At 37.9% G+C, this 14,945-nt stretch overlaps 1 protein-coding gene across 1 annotated transcript in view; it reads left to right on the top strand.

Annotated features, from left to right (window-relative positions):
• The window catches only part of FREM3 (FRAS1 related extracellular matrix 3), a 97,514-nt gene that overhangs the window by 7,220 nt on the left and 75,349 nt on the right, over positions 1–14,945 (top strand). The window lies entirely within an intron of this gene.

The following is a 14,945-nucleotide window of genomic DNA, read 5'->3' as shown; positions in this document are numbered from 1 at the left end:
AGGGGAGGATGGGATGAATTGAAAGACTAGCACTGACATATATACACAACCATGTGTAAAATAGATAGCTGGTAGGAAGCTTCTGTGTAGCACGGGGAGCTCAGCTACACGTTCTGTGATGACCCAGATGGGTGGGATGGGGGTGGGGGTTGAGAAGGAGGTTCAAGAGGGAGCGGATATATGTATATGTGCAGCTGATTCACTTTGCTGTACCGCACAAACTAACACAATATTGTAAAGCAACTATACACTAAATAAAAGAAAACATGAAAGTAAATAAATCTAAAATTGATCATTAGATGTTGTTAGGCATTTTAGCCCCAGTACTGAATCTTAGTGACTCCTTGATCTTGCTGCTGCTAAGTCACTTCAGTCGTGTCCAACTCTGTGCGACCCCATAGATGGCAGCCCACCAGGCTCCCCCGTCCCTGGGATTCTCCAGGCAAGAACACTGGAGTGGGTTGCCATTTCCTTCTCCAGTTCATGAAAGTGAAAAGTGAAAGTGAAGTCGCTCAGTCATGTCCGACTCTTAGCAGCCCCATGGACCACAGCCTACCAGGCTCCTCCATCCATGGGATCCTCCAGGCAAGAGTACTGGAGTGGGGTGCCATTGCTTCTCCTTGATCTTAGAAGTGTAATATTCCTGGGTGGGGTGAATGACTGGCACACAGGAAAACCTTCATTTGAAAACATGCTTATTTATGCTGCGCCTCTGTGCATGCACTGTGTCTTCAAAGTAGCATACTGGGCAGCAACTAGTTAACATAAGGCACTTTCTTTACTCAGTCAGGGATGTACTGATTATGTGGTCAAGAACAATCATTTTGCAGTAAGACAGGATAATTGCAGAAATTATGTCCATGTACCGCTTGCCACTCTATAACCTCTTTCAGTATAAATCGTTACTCATTCTCAGTAAATAACATGAATTTTCTGTCTAAATCATGTGCAATCAGTCAGAACTATATTTACTGAAAAACAGTCTTCAATGAGTGGCAATATGGTATACCGAGTTTGAATCCCAGTTGGCCCCATGTGACCTTGAACAGGTTACCTTGTCCTTTTGGTGATTCATTTCCCTCATCTATTAAATGATGGGTCTTCATACCTCTTCCAAAGGGTCACTAAGAGAAATAAATGAGATAATGTATGTAAAGCACTTGACTCACATTGTTTAGTCACTAAGCCATGTCCGACTCTTTGCAACCCCATGGACTGTAGTCCACCAGACTCCTCTGTCCATGGGAGTTCCCAGGCAAAGATAATGGAGTGGGTTGCCATTTCCTTCTCCAAAGAATCTTCCCAACCCAGGGATTGAGCTTATATCTCCTTCTTGTCCGGCAGATTCTTTAGCACTGGCCACCTGGGAAGGCCATACTTGGCTCACAGCAGATGCGTAATAAGAGTTGGTTACCTTCTCTGTTTCTGATGAGACTGACTACAGTGGCAACCACTGATCCCTCCTCTCCATCTTTTCACTTAGGGTTTACAGATCTTTGCTTCTTTCCCTAAGTTCTCAAAAATCAAAATTACTACAAAGATGAAGATGAATTTAAGCCTTCTCAACTGATTCACTAAAGTAAAACATTTGTAAGATTCAGATGGTTTATAATGAATTTTTTTTCTGTTTTTGAGGATGATATAAAAAGATGTACATCTAACTTGAACACTGTGCTTTCTGGGCAACATCAGAGACAAGGGTCAATCAGTGATGGTAATAATGTGAATTTTATATACCTACCATTGTTGAGTGCTTTTGTGGGCCAGTCACTGCAAAATAAAAAGCAAATGTTACTAGGCCCATTTTTAAATGAAGACACTGAGGCTGAATAACTTGCCTGAAGTCATATGCGTAATAAGCAAGTGAACTGGAATTAAACCCAGATCTCACAGATTTCAAAGCCAGGGCTTTTAACCACTAATAGTAGGCTGCTTTTGTTTTGGGAAACTGAAATCATGAGCAGAAGTCAGAGAACAGGGCAGACAGCACTGCCTAACCTGGCAAAGAAGCACCTTGTAAATTCAAGTGGTCAGAATGGCCAAACAGATTCCAGAACATTTGAGGACATGCTTGCTCACAGTTGGATCTTGAAAAGTATGCATATCCATAAGCTAATTAAATATTTTTTAATATTTATTTCTTTAGCATTCATTTAATTCAGTGGATGCTTTTAATTGTTTTCTAAGTACTATACACAGAGCTAAAATCCATGTCTACCTATGTGGAGCATTCTTGGAATAGCTTACAAATTCTGATGAAAGACTCCCTTTAAACATTTTTGTATTTGCTATTGTCAAATTTTATGAATGTCTATTTTCACAATAGCCAACTTAATCTTTTTTTTTTAAATATCCCCACTTTTTAAGGTATTTCCCAAATGGAATGTTTAATGAAACTTGCACTGTGATCTATTTTTTGTTTGTTTGTTCTATTTTATTGAAGTGTAATTGATTTATAAGGTTGTATTAATTTCTACTGTACAGCAAAGTGATCCAGTTTTATATATACACACACACACACACGCACATATATATATATACATACATATACATATGTATATTCTTTGTTATATTCTTTTCCATTATGGTTTCTCCCAGGATATTGAGTATAGTTCCATGTGCTATACAGAAGGCTCTTGTCTATCTTTTTTATATGTAGTGCTGTACAGTTGTTAATCCCAAGCTCCTCTTTTATTCCTCCCCTGCTTCCCCTTTGGTAAGTTTGTTTTCTATGTCTGTGAGTCTGTTTCTGCTTTGTAGATAGGTTCATTTGTGTCATATTTTAGATTCCACCTAAAAAGGATATCATGTGGTATTTGTCCTTCTCTTTATGACTTACTTCACTTAGTATGACAAACTCTAAGTCTATGTTGCTGCAAATGGCATTATTTAATTCATTTTTATAGCTGAGTAGTATTCCATTGTATTTATATACACTATATCTTCTTTATCCATTCCTATGTTGATGGACATTTAGGTTGCTTCCATTTCTTGGCTATTGTAAATAGTGCTACAATGAACACAATGTGATCTATTAATAACTCTCTTTCCTAATAACATATAGCACTGGCAGGAAGTATTGCTTCCAGTTATACAAGGAATTTGGGATGGACACACTTCCAGGGATGTATTTTTCACCACTGGGTTGGAAACAGACTTTGTTGTTGTTATTTGCGGTACCAGTGTTGGAGCCCTTAGAAGGCTGTGCCTTGCCTCCAGGACTGTGCAGTAGGCCTGTCCGTGTAAGGCCTTGCACCAGAGTCTTACACGTGGAAGTACTGGTAAGATGACTCTAGAGTGGCAACTTATTGAAACCCCAAGACTGAAAGCAGATGACTTCCAGCTCATAGGCTCTGAAACCAGGCTACCTGGATTCAAATCCCAGCTTCACTGCTCAGTAGCTGTGTATCTTTGAGAAACTCTGCTTTGGTTTTTCCTCATCTGTGAACCAGAGGTAATTATAGCAATTGCCTCATAGGATAACTACAAGGATATTATTTGTTTCCTATTGCTCCTATAACAAAGTATCACAAACTTAGCGGCTTAAAGCAATGCAAATTTATCATCATATAGTTCAGCAGGTCAGAAGTCCAATATGGCTTTTATTGGGCTAAAATCAAGGTTTGGACAAAGATGTATTTCTTTATGGAAACTCTAGGGGGGAACCCATTTCCTTGCCCTTTCTAGCTGCTAAAGGCTGTTCTCTTCCTCCAGCTTTGAAGCTGGAAGCAGCTGGCTCTTTCTCAAGGAGCTTCACGATGACATGTTTCTGTCTCCCTCCTTCACTTGTAAGAACGCTTGTGATTTACATTGGTTTCACTTGTGTAATTCAGCCGAATTTCCCTCATCTCAAAATTCTGAATTTAATCATATCCTCAAAGTTCTTGTTACCATGTAGTATAACTTACTGACAAAGTCCAGAGATTAAGATATGGACATTTTTGTGCTAAGTTGCTTCAGTCGTGTCTGACGTTTTTTGACCCTATGGATTGTAGCACGCCAGGCTCCTCTGTCCATGTGATTCTCCAGGCAAGAATACTGGAGTGCATTGCCATGCCCTCCTCCAGGGAATCTTTCCAACCCAGGGATGGAACCCATATCTAGTGTCTCCTACATTGGCAGCTGGGTTCTTTGCCACTAGCGCCACCTGGGAAGCCCAGGCATCTTTAGTTCAGATAGTTCAGTCGCTCAGTTGTGTGCTACTCTTTGTGACCCCATGAATCACAGCACGCCAGGCCCCCAGTGTCCATCACCAACTCCCGGAGTTTACTCAAACTCATGTCCATTGAGTCGGTGATGCCATCCAGACATCTCATCGTCTGTTGCCCCTTTCTCCTCCTGCCCCCAATCCCTCCCAGCATCAGGGTCTTTTCCAAAGAGTCAACTCTTCGAATGAGGTGGCCAAAGTATTGGAGTTTCAGCTTCAGCATCAGTCCTTCCAATGAACACCCAGGACGGATCTCCTTTAGATGGACTGGTTGGATCTCCTTGCAGTCCAAGGGACTCTCAAGAGTCTTCTCCAACACCACAGTTCAAAAGCATCAATTCTTTGGTGCTCAGCTTTCTTCACAGTCCAACTCTCACATCCATACGTGACCACTGGAAAAACCATAGCCTTGACTAGATGGACCTTTGTTGGCAAAGCAATGTCTCTGCTTTTTAATATGCTATCTAGGTTGGTCATAACTTTCCTTCCAAGGAGTAAGTGTCTTTTAATTTCATGGCTGCAGTCACCATCTGCAGTGATTTTTGGAGCCCAAAAATTAAGTCAGCGACTGTTTGCGCTGTTTCCCCATCTATTTCCCATGAAGTGATGGAACAAGATGCCATGATCTTAGTTTTCTGAATGTTGAGCTTTAAGCCAACTTTTTCACTCTCCTCTTTCACTTTCATCAAGAGGCTTTTTAGTTCCTCTTCACTTTCTGCCATAAGGGTGGTGTCATCTGCATATCTGAGGTTACTGATATTTCTCCCAGCAATCTTGATTCCAACTTGTGCTTCTTCCAGCCCAGCATTTCTCATGATGTACTCTGCATAGAAGTTAAATAAGCAGGGCGATAATATACAGCCTTGACATACTCCTTTTCCTATTTAGAACCAGTCTGTTGTTCCATGTCCAGTTCTAGCTGTTGCTTCCTGACCTGCATACAGGTTTCTCAAGAGGCAGGTCAGGTGGTCTGGTATTCCCATCTCTTTCAGAATTTTACACAGTTTATTGTGATCCACACAGTCAAAGGCTTTGGCATAATCAATAAAGCAGAAATGGATGTTTTTCTGGAACTCTCTTGCTTTTTCGATGATCCAGTGGATGTTGGTAATTTGACCTCTGATTCCTCCGCCTTTTCTAAAACCAGCTTGAACATCTGGAAGTTCACAGTTCACGTATTGCTGAAGCCTGGCTTGGAGAATTTTGATCATTACTTTACTAGCGTGTGAGATGAGTGTAACTGTGAAATAGTTTGAGCATTCTTTGGCATTGCCTTTCTTTGGGATTCACTTCACTTCACTTCTTTGGGATTGGAATGAAAACTGACCTTTTCCAGTCCTGTGGCCCCTGCGGAGTTTTCCAAATTTGCTGGCATACGGAGTGCAGCACTGTCACAGCATCATCTCTCAGGATTTGAAATAGCTCAGCTGGAATTCCATCACCTCCACTAGCTTTGTTTGTAGTGATGCTTCCTAAGGCCCACTTGACTTCACATTCCAGGATGTCTGGCTCTAGGTGAGTGATCACACCATCATGGTTATCTGGGTCATTAAGATCTTTTTTGTACAGTTCTTCAGTGTATTCTTGCCACCTCTTCTTAATATCTTCTACTTCTGTTAGGTCCATACCATTTCTGTCCTTTAACAAACCCATCTTTGCATGAAATGTTCCCTTGGTATCTCTGATTTTCTTGAAGAGATCTCTAGTCTTTCCCATTCTGTTGTTTTCCTCTATGTCTTTGCATTGATCACTGAGGAAGGCTTTCTAATCTCTCCTGGCTATTCTTTGGAACTCTTCATTCAAACGGGAATATCTTTTCTTTTCTCCTTTGCTTTTCACTTCTCTTCTTTTCACAGCTATTTGTAAGGCCTCCTCAGACAGCCATTTTGCTTTTTTGCATTTCTTTTCCATGGAGATGGTTTTAATCCCTGTCTCCTGTACAATGTCACGAACCTCCATCCATAGTTCATCAGGCACTCTATCAGATCTAGTCCCTTAAATCTATTTCTCACTTCCACTGTATAGTCATAAGGGATTTGGCTTAGGTCATACCCGAATGGTCTAGTGGTCTTTAGAGGACCATTATTCTGCCTACCGCAAGCATTCAGGGAATCAACACACATCAGGCACTTAAAAACTCCTGGCACATAGCAAGCACTCAATAAATATTATTATCTTTAGAATTATCACTTGGCCTACGAAATTTTGTATTTCTCTTCTAGATAAAGAGAATTTTAATCATTTATTCCTAGAAATCTATAATTAGATCACTTGATTATAAAAGGTCAAATTTCATACTATTAGGGTAAGTTTCTTTATTGAGGTGCTGCCTGGAAAACTTGATTTTTTATCTCTTTTTCTCTGCCCACTTATAAACTGATTTCATATTTGCAAGTTCACCAAGGGGCCAAGGAAAGAGAGGAAGTAACGTAAATCCACTGTTCTTGTCTTTTCCACTACACACTAGGCTGCTTTACACGGGATGTCACGCCTGTTCTCACCTTGTTTCCCTTTCAGTTGTGCTTTTTCCCTTCTGCTCGGCTATAGTCACATGAGGTAACACATACCAAAAATATAATATAAGGCCTAGCATTATTATTCCCTAATAAATTTGAATTTTCTTTTTTTTCTTTCCTTTCACGTACTTATGAACATAACTATACTTGTGTATACAGATAAACTGGGAAGTCAAACAAAAAATTTTTACAATGTACCTAATTTGTAGATTCCATCAATTTCTGAAGTTTTGAATTATCCAGCCTAAGATTATTTCAGTACAAAATCACCATCTACTTTGTAACATTGATGGGAAATTTCATTATGTTCAAGGTTATCATGAAAGCCACTGGTAGACGGGAAATACATTTTAGATTTCTAAAGCTCTGAACTGTGCCAATTAAGCAAAGTGTCAAGTTCATTTATCATCCTCTCCCGAAGTTATTATACTCACAGATTTATGTTGAAGTTTTGCATAACTCTGCTATACATAATGATGAATAGTCTTTTCTACTTACCATAGAATAATATTACCTTAAATTTATATATGACTTAATATTTCTACACTTACCAGGTGGCTCAGTGGTAAAGAATTTGTCTTCCAAGCAGGAGATGCAGGTTTGATCCATGAGTCAGGAAGATCCCCTGGAAAAGGAAATGGCAACCCACTCCAGTATGCTTGCCTGAAGAATCCCATGGACAGAGGAGCTAGTAGTCTATAGTCCAAGGGGTCACAAAAGAGTTGGACACGACTTAGTTGCTAAACCACAACAATAATATTTCTACAGAGTGTTTCACAAATGTTATTCCATTTGATCCTCACCATAACCTGTGAGATGGGAATTATTTCAGATTTTAAGATGAGGAAATGAGCTTGAGGAGTTAAAGGATTCAGAGAAGGAAACCATCAGAGGAACCAAGTCAATTCTTTCTAATAAGTCAAACTTAATAGCTAAATGGCAGTGAGGCAATTTTAGTTTGAGGATGTACTGTGGATATTTAATCGTGTTCATAAGACCAAAAACAGATTGTTTCATTTTTCTCTTAATTTAAATTATTCAGTATTTAAAGCCAATTTGATCAACACTATGCATTTTAGTATTTGAATTTGACCTGATACTTGTCTCATGGTCCATGTGAGTACTAATTTTTTGTTTCAATGAGCTGACTTTTTCAAGCAAGTGTGAAAATAAAATACATAATAACAAATCAAAAGAGTTTTGGGGAACAATAATAGAACTAATCATAAATCCAGTGTGTTTGTCTAACATGCAATTAAGGTAATATCACATGTATTTAGAACTTTAACCTCTCTAAAATCCACTGAAAAATTCGAAAGCAAGGCAGAAATGTCACTGAGTAGTCAAATTATCAAAATCTGTGGCCTGAAATTTTCACACCTGACTCAAAGAAGCCTTTACTTAGAGTCTGCTTACTCTTATTTCCCAAACAAGTGTAATTTTATTTTAAATAAAAGCAGCAGGAAAAAGTGAGTAGGAGTTAAAAACAGAAAAAGTCACAGAATGCAGAAGACATAGGTTAAAATAAGCAGATAAAGAACTCAAATCCATGAGAATTCAAAAGGCAGTGTAACAACGGGATATATCGCAATGTATGTCTACAGCTACTTGTAATACACATAGCAGAAGTCAGAACTGCAGTAAGACTAAAAAACATTTTGCAGGCCTTCAAGATGATGTCATAATAAATCTATATTTATCATTAAATGAAGAAAGCCCAGTGGGATATAGTGTAAAGTCATAAAGGATGTTACATTTTCATATAAAATACATTTATATACTACATAAACATGAAAATGTCTAAAACATAGATAGAAAGGTGTTAAAATGATTTACAACGGCAATGATGGATTGTAAGTTGTTTTTATTTCCTTTTGATTTTTCCTTACATTTGCTTGGGTAAATGCTTTTTCAATGACCACGATTACTATCTGAAAATTTCAGTTTCCATTTAAGAAAAATGTACTCTTGAATACATCAGAACCATCTGGTTCAATAATATTGATTTAAGTGGCTAACCATGTGATATTGGCTTATAAACTCAAAAATGTCCCACTTAATAATGCAAAGAATTCAAAAATTCAAATAAAAAAAATCAGGGCAGATGCTTCTCAGGCAGAAAGTAATCAACAGTTAGGCTTGCTGACTCTTTCCTTCATGAGTCCTTCCTGGCTGTTTCTTTAATTCCTTCACAAAAGGTGGCCAAAAATGAGTTGCCGGCGCTTGGGTGATCTACAAGCAAGGTAGGCGCAGGAGGAATAGAGAAAACAGCTGGAGGGGCAGAGGGAGCTGACACCAGGGTTTCCACGTTCAGTAGAGCCAGTCTCTGGAAGAATTTGTTCAGAGCTGTGAAATATACAGCCACACAGGGCCAAGTTTGCTGATTTGGTGTAAATATAATTTTGTATCAGCTATCACACTATCTATATGCTAGATAATGTCTGTTTGTGTCATTCATGATTCAATTAGATTTTGTCCATTTTTGTTTTATACTGAAACCATTGTTTTTTTTATTGTAGTTTATTTACAATGTATTAATTTTAGGTGTATAGGAAAATAATTCATTTATATATATATTTTATGTATATGTATATGTTTTAGATTCTTTTCCCTTATAGGTTAGAAACCATTGATTCTCTATAGAAAGATAGAAAAGGTACTTCCTATTTATCTTTAGATCACCTCAAAAGCTATTCAGAGTCCCCCCTCAGCCTGCCTTCCTTTTTCTGTTATGGAGGCCAGGGCTGGAGTCTGACGGTTACTGCTGGTATTTTTTTGGTTTGTTTCTACTACAAATTAATCATTTTAGAAGTGGCAACACCTTTTTTACAAGTCCCAGGATTGAGTCATATTGGGGAACCCATTCAATGAATGGGAGAATGATAAAAGAACATATTGTTAACAACCTTAATGGCACACTACCACAGCCTTGCTTTCAGTGTTGTTAATTATGCATACAACTGAAAGCTTTAAGTCTAAAATTTTGCATTAAAATACATGAATGCATAAGCATTTGTAGTATACCTAATCTAAAAATATGTAAGTGCTTATAATTCTCCAGATGTCTTATCAATATTTTTTTTAAATAAATGCATGTACCTGGTTAAAGAATAATAATTAATAGGGAATTCCCTGGTAGTCCAATGGTTAGGACTCCAAGCTTTCACTGCCAAGGGCATGAGTTCAATCCCCACTCACAGAACTAAGATCTCCCACAGCCAAAAATAATTTTTAATTTTAATAAAATTTTTAAAAAGAATAATAATAATTAAACTGTATTGATACCTAGTCCCTTTCCCCAAAGAGGAACTGTTCCTTATATTTCCTTACAAAAAGAAAATTATTCATAGCAGAATATCCTTTTTATTTACACAGAAGAGATTATTTCCTATTCTCAGTTCTAAGCCTGGCCTGCTTTAACTTAAAATGTATGTATATTATATACGATATATGTACATATCAATTATGAACTAGAACAAATAGATATACCTTAACAGCCTTATTCTTTTTAAACAGTTATATAATATTTCATTTTATGGCTGTATTTTGCTTAATTAACTGGTTATCGACTAAAAGGCATTTTTTTCTTTTTCAGATTCAATGCTACTATGAACTTTTTGTTAACTTACATTCAAATACAAATGTATACTTTTACTTAGCAGTAAAAATGCTGTTTTTAACCTGGCTATTTGAATGTCTAAAATATTCTCACGTTTACTTAAACGTCATACTTGCTTCAGACATTAGAAACTTTTTTACAAACATGCCCAAACACACGTGAAACTGGGGCAGAAAATACGAGAGCAGTTTATTCCAAAATTAATAGTTAAATTTACTTCTAATCTTTAGAAGTTAAAAAAAAAGTATGAGCAAGGAAAAAAAATAAACAAAGGCATTTTTGCTGTTAGAGGCACCAAGAAACCTCTGGAATTGTAGACAGGTGGTAGTTCTTGCTTACCTGGCTCTGCCAGGGCTGGCCCTGGAAGAGTCTCTACCTCCAATGTTTTCAAGGTATGTCGTGTTGAACATGCAAGGATTTGAGTCTGCAATTTAGAATTAAGTCTGCAGTTACAGTGTGCCCCAAGACAGACCTCTTGTCTGAGTACAGATCAAAACAAGTTTTGGTAATTAATTTCTAGTCAGTGGGGTCGTGGACACCAATGTGCAGGTACAATGAGAGAGACAGGAGACCTCGTCCATTTACATGTCACATAGCAGAGTTGGGTGTAATCCCCACCCTCTATAAAATATTACACGCCTGTCCTGGGTGCTTGACTCTTGTACCTTATTCATGATGTAAGAACAAATGGTTCTTAAGCCTTCTAATTTGGGTCAATGCCTGTGCTTTATTTTATATGATGTAGCTTGCCAGCACTCGAAAAAAAAATAGCTGCTTTTCCCATGTCCTTATAACAATTAGAGTTCTTTAGACTTCATTTCCACGTAGAAAATTAAGTGGGGATTCGAGTTAAAAGCTCTTCGTTCATTTAGGCAAATGTGAAGTGATTTCCAGAGAACTTTCTCGGTTCTCTATTTGATGCTGCTAGTGCTAAACCCTCTGGGTGTTGCGGTATTTTAAAAAAATAAAAGTATGTGCTCAAATCAAACAAATTCAAATAATGCAGAAGAGTATAAGATGAAACGCAAAAGTTTTCTTTCCTGTTCCCATTTGTGCTCCTATTCCATGGGAAGCCAAAAACTCTCTGTGTGTGTGGGTGTGTGGGTGTGCACGCATGCACGCAGACATTCATAGCTCTAGCTGTAACTTAGTCTTCCATTAATTTTTAAAGTCCTGGAAGCCTGGAAGATAGTAGATAAACTTAGACTTTACTTATTGGTGAAGTTTTAATCTTCCTGTAAGAGGAAACTATTTAGAATCGTACCTTGGCCTATGTATACTTGGAAAAGAGGAAGAGAAGATAATCAGGCTAATTGATTCAAACAGTGAAATAATATAATACTAATCTGTGTTAGAATTGAAATGCCTCCCTGACAGTGCCTGACATATAATTGATGTGCAAACATGTTGGTTGATAGATGAATAAACACAAATTCATGCAAAAAATTCCAAAGATAAATTCATTTTATGACTGATAGAGGTTGAATGTTTAATTGCAGCTGTGATTTAAAAGAGAAGAGTGCTCTTTTAAAAATTGTGAATCACTGTGTCATACACCTGGAACATATAATATTGTATATCAACCATACCTCAGTTAAATATTTTTAATTTTAAAAAATTAAATAACATTGATCATAATTGTGGATTATTTGTAAGGAGACTTTTTATAAATAAATAAACGTGTATTGTCTGATCAACAATAAGGAGCCTCAAAGAAAAATAGCTTTGGTCTCTTTGAGTATTGCATGAAAGCATTTTTGTTCAATGTTTTTCCCTATAATATAAAACACGAGTTTATTTTTCATCAGTTTATTTTTTTTAAATGATGCAATTGCACACACATAAATAGAAAGGCAGTTTGAGCATGCAATAACCTAAGAAAGTTTCAGCACAAGAAAATCATCACACTTTTCAAAAATGATTAATGAAAGGAGAAGCCATTTGTGAAGGAAAAGAAGTGCTATGAATGATGGGTCTTTTAGTATTCTCTACCAGTAAAGCAATGCTTGCTATCCTCAGGTATCTATAGTGTGTAATTTTGATCACACTGTTGCATCCCTCTTGCTCTTCCTTTTTCAGTTGCTAAATATCCTGATCTGCACTCAGATTGATTTAAGAAACATTCTATTGCTTGAAAAGAGAATTTATTGCTTGAAAGAATCACGACTGGTCTTGTCTTGCATTATCTGGGCCCTTGAGTAGTCACTTTAGGAATAAATTTAAAATAAAAGTTTACAACCTCAAGATTAAGTCTTAAATTCCACCTGCATACATATGTAGCTTCCCAGGTGGCACTACTGGTAAAGAGTCCACCTGCCAAGGCAGGAGACACAAGAGACACCGGCCCAGTCCCTGGGTCGGGAAGATCTGCTAGAGAAGGAATGAGGAAGTGGCAACCCACTCCAATATTCTTGACTGGAGAATCCCATGGACAGAGGAGCCTGGCAGGCTATAGTCCAGGGGGGTCACAAAGAGCAGAACATGATGTAGCAATTAAACAACTCTTGTCCCAGGTATCATGCTAGACATTTAAATACCTTAGTAAGGAAGGAAGGAAGTGTTAGTCGCTCAGCTGTGTCCCACTCTTTGCAACCCCATGGACTGTAGCCTGTCAGGCTCCTCTGTCCATAGGATTTCCCAGGCGAGAATGTTGGATTGGGTTTCCATTCCCTTCTTCAGGGAATCTTCCTGACCCAGGGATTGAACTTGGATCACCTACATTGCAGGAGGATTCTTTACCATCTGAGCCACCAGGGAAGCCTTCTCATTTCATCTCCAAAAATCATGAGATAGATATTTTTCCCCATTTTATGCATAAAGAAGGTAAACCTTGATGGCATTGAGTAAAATGATTATTATTACTAAAGTTATTAGCACTTGAACATTCTAAGGGAGTCATATGGAAAGATAAGAAAATCACAAAATCTTAATCCTTCTAAAACTAAGTCACTATAAAAATTATCCTTAATGCACTGATCTGGTTTTTGTTCAAAAATTACATGTTTCTCTGGAAGGCAGAAGACATTTAATTTATAAGAAAAATTACAGGCTAACATCTGGAGGCAGATGTTTATATACAACACAGACATAAAACAGATCCTTTGTAAGGGGGTGACAAGGGGCATGAATGCCTGAATGATGCCATTTCCACTTTCAGGAATCAGAAATCACAGCGGGTTGGATGACCCATCCATAGTTTTGAATGACTGGAGCCATTGAAGACAATATTTTTAAAAGAAAAATTATCTGCAGATTGCATTCTGACTAACCTTAAAATTAATCAAGCTGCTGGGCATTTTGCTTGTCTTTCTTCACCAGGACCCAGACACACTGGGTTGTCTCCCTGTATGACAATGACTCAGGCTCTTCTAAAGTGATTTATAAAAAAAATAGGAATGAATATGTGTGTATCCATCTATACAGTTTATCTCAGCCTAAATTGATGAGACGCTGGCAGAGAAACAAAATATATGTAAGAAGTGCAGAATGGATATCAAACCCTGTACATGTAGTAAAACATTTAACATATAGTAAAACATGTAAAATAGGGCTGATATTTTAACCCAGTTGAATTTCCTAGAAATAGCACAAAACTAGAAGGTCAGTAGCAATATGTATCAGCCCCCTGATAAAATCTCAAGCCAACATTAGAGGTAAGGAATAACTGATTAGGTGATCAAGCATCACAGTATTTTGTCATTGGCATGCAAGTCGAATGTTCTGTTTTTGCTTATGTTTCTTGCCAGTCTTTTGAGACGGTGAATACAGAAGTTATTGGCACACGGCGTGGCATAGCAGAGGGAGCGTTAGGGGTCCAGATCGTGGTTAGTGACATCATCAGTGTTCCAATTCTTGGCCCTTACTGTCATGGTTTTCCTGACTCTCCTGCTATTCTCTATTCTCATTTTCTCCCTCATTTTTCATTTCTTCAGCCCAGTGTGTGGAATGAGCTCTGGATGTACATTGTGTTTCTCTTATTCCGCTGTTCTTGGTTCCCTTTCCAGCCCCGCCTATGCTTCACCTGTGGTTTTGTTCACATTACTCAATCCTACTTACACCCAATTTTTCATTTGGCAAAATAGTTTTCAGGAGCTATAGCATCCTCTGATTAATTTATTAAAGAGTGCAGAAAGCTAACAATTCTGCTATTAAAATAATCCTGACATAACAACTCTCTGACCTCAGTCATATCTAATAAATGTGCTGAGGAAGGTGTGCAGGGTATTTTTTTTACTATTCATTTATTTGGCTCTGAGGTGCTAGACGAAGCATGCAGGATCCTCTTTGCATCTTGTGGGATCTCTCCTGCGGCATGCAGACTCTCTAGTTGCCGGGCATGGGCTTCATTTCTTCGTGGCATGTGGATCTTAGTTCCCCAGCCAGGGACTGAACTCGAGTCCCCTACAAATCAAAGTGGATTCTTAACCACCAGACCACCCAGGAAGTCCCTAATTTACTATTTTTAGAAGTAAACATTCTCTGAAACAGAATGTGTTGTGATGGTGTTTAAAAAAGCCAAGAACATTAGAAAACTCTACTAGAAAATAAAGTCCTAGGGAAGAGAGGGAAGCTGAATTCGCTTTGAGATTGGTACATAAGACGT

Source organism: Cervus elaphus, chromosome 5, assembly GCF_910594005.1.
Source record: "Cervus elaphus chromosome 5, mCerEla1.1, whole genome shotgun sequence".
NCBI classification, from domain to species: domain Eukaryota; kingdom Metazoa; phylum Chordata; class Mammalia; order Artiodactyla; family Cervidae; genus Cervus; species Cervus elaphus.
The sequence above is the reverse complement of the archived record's forward strand: the minus strand, read 5'-3'. Positions and strand labels throughout refer to the sequence as shown.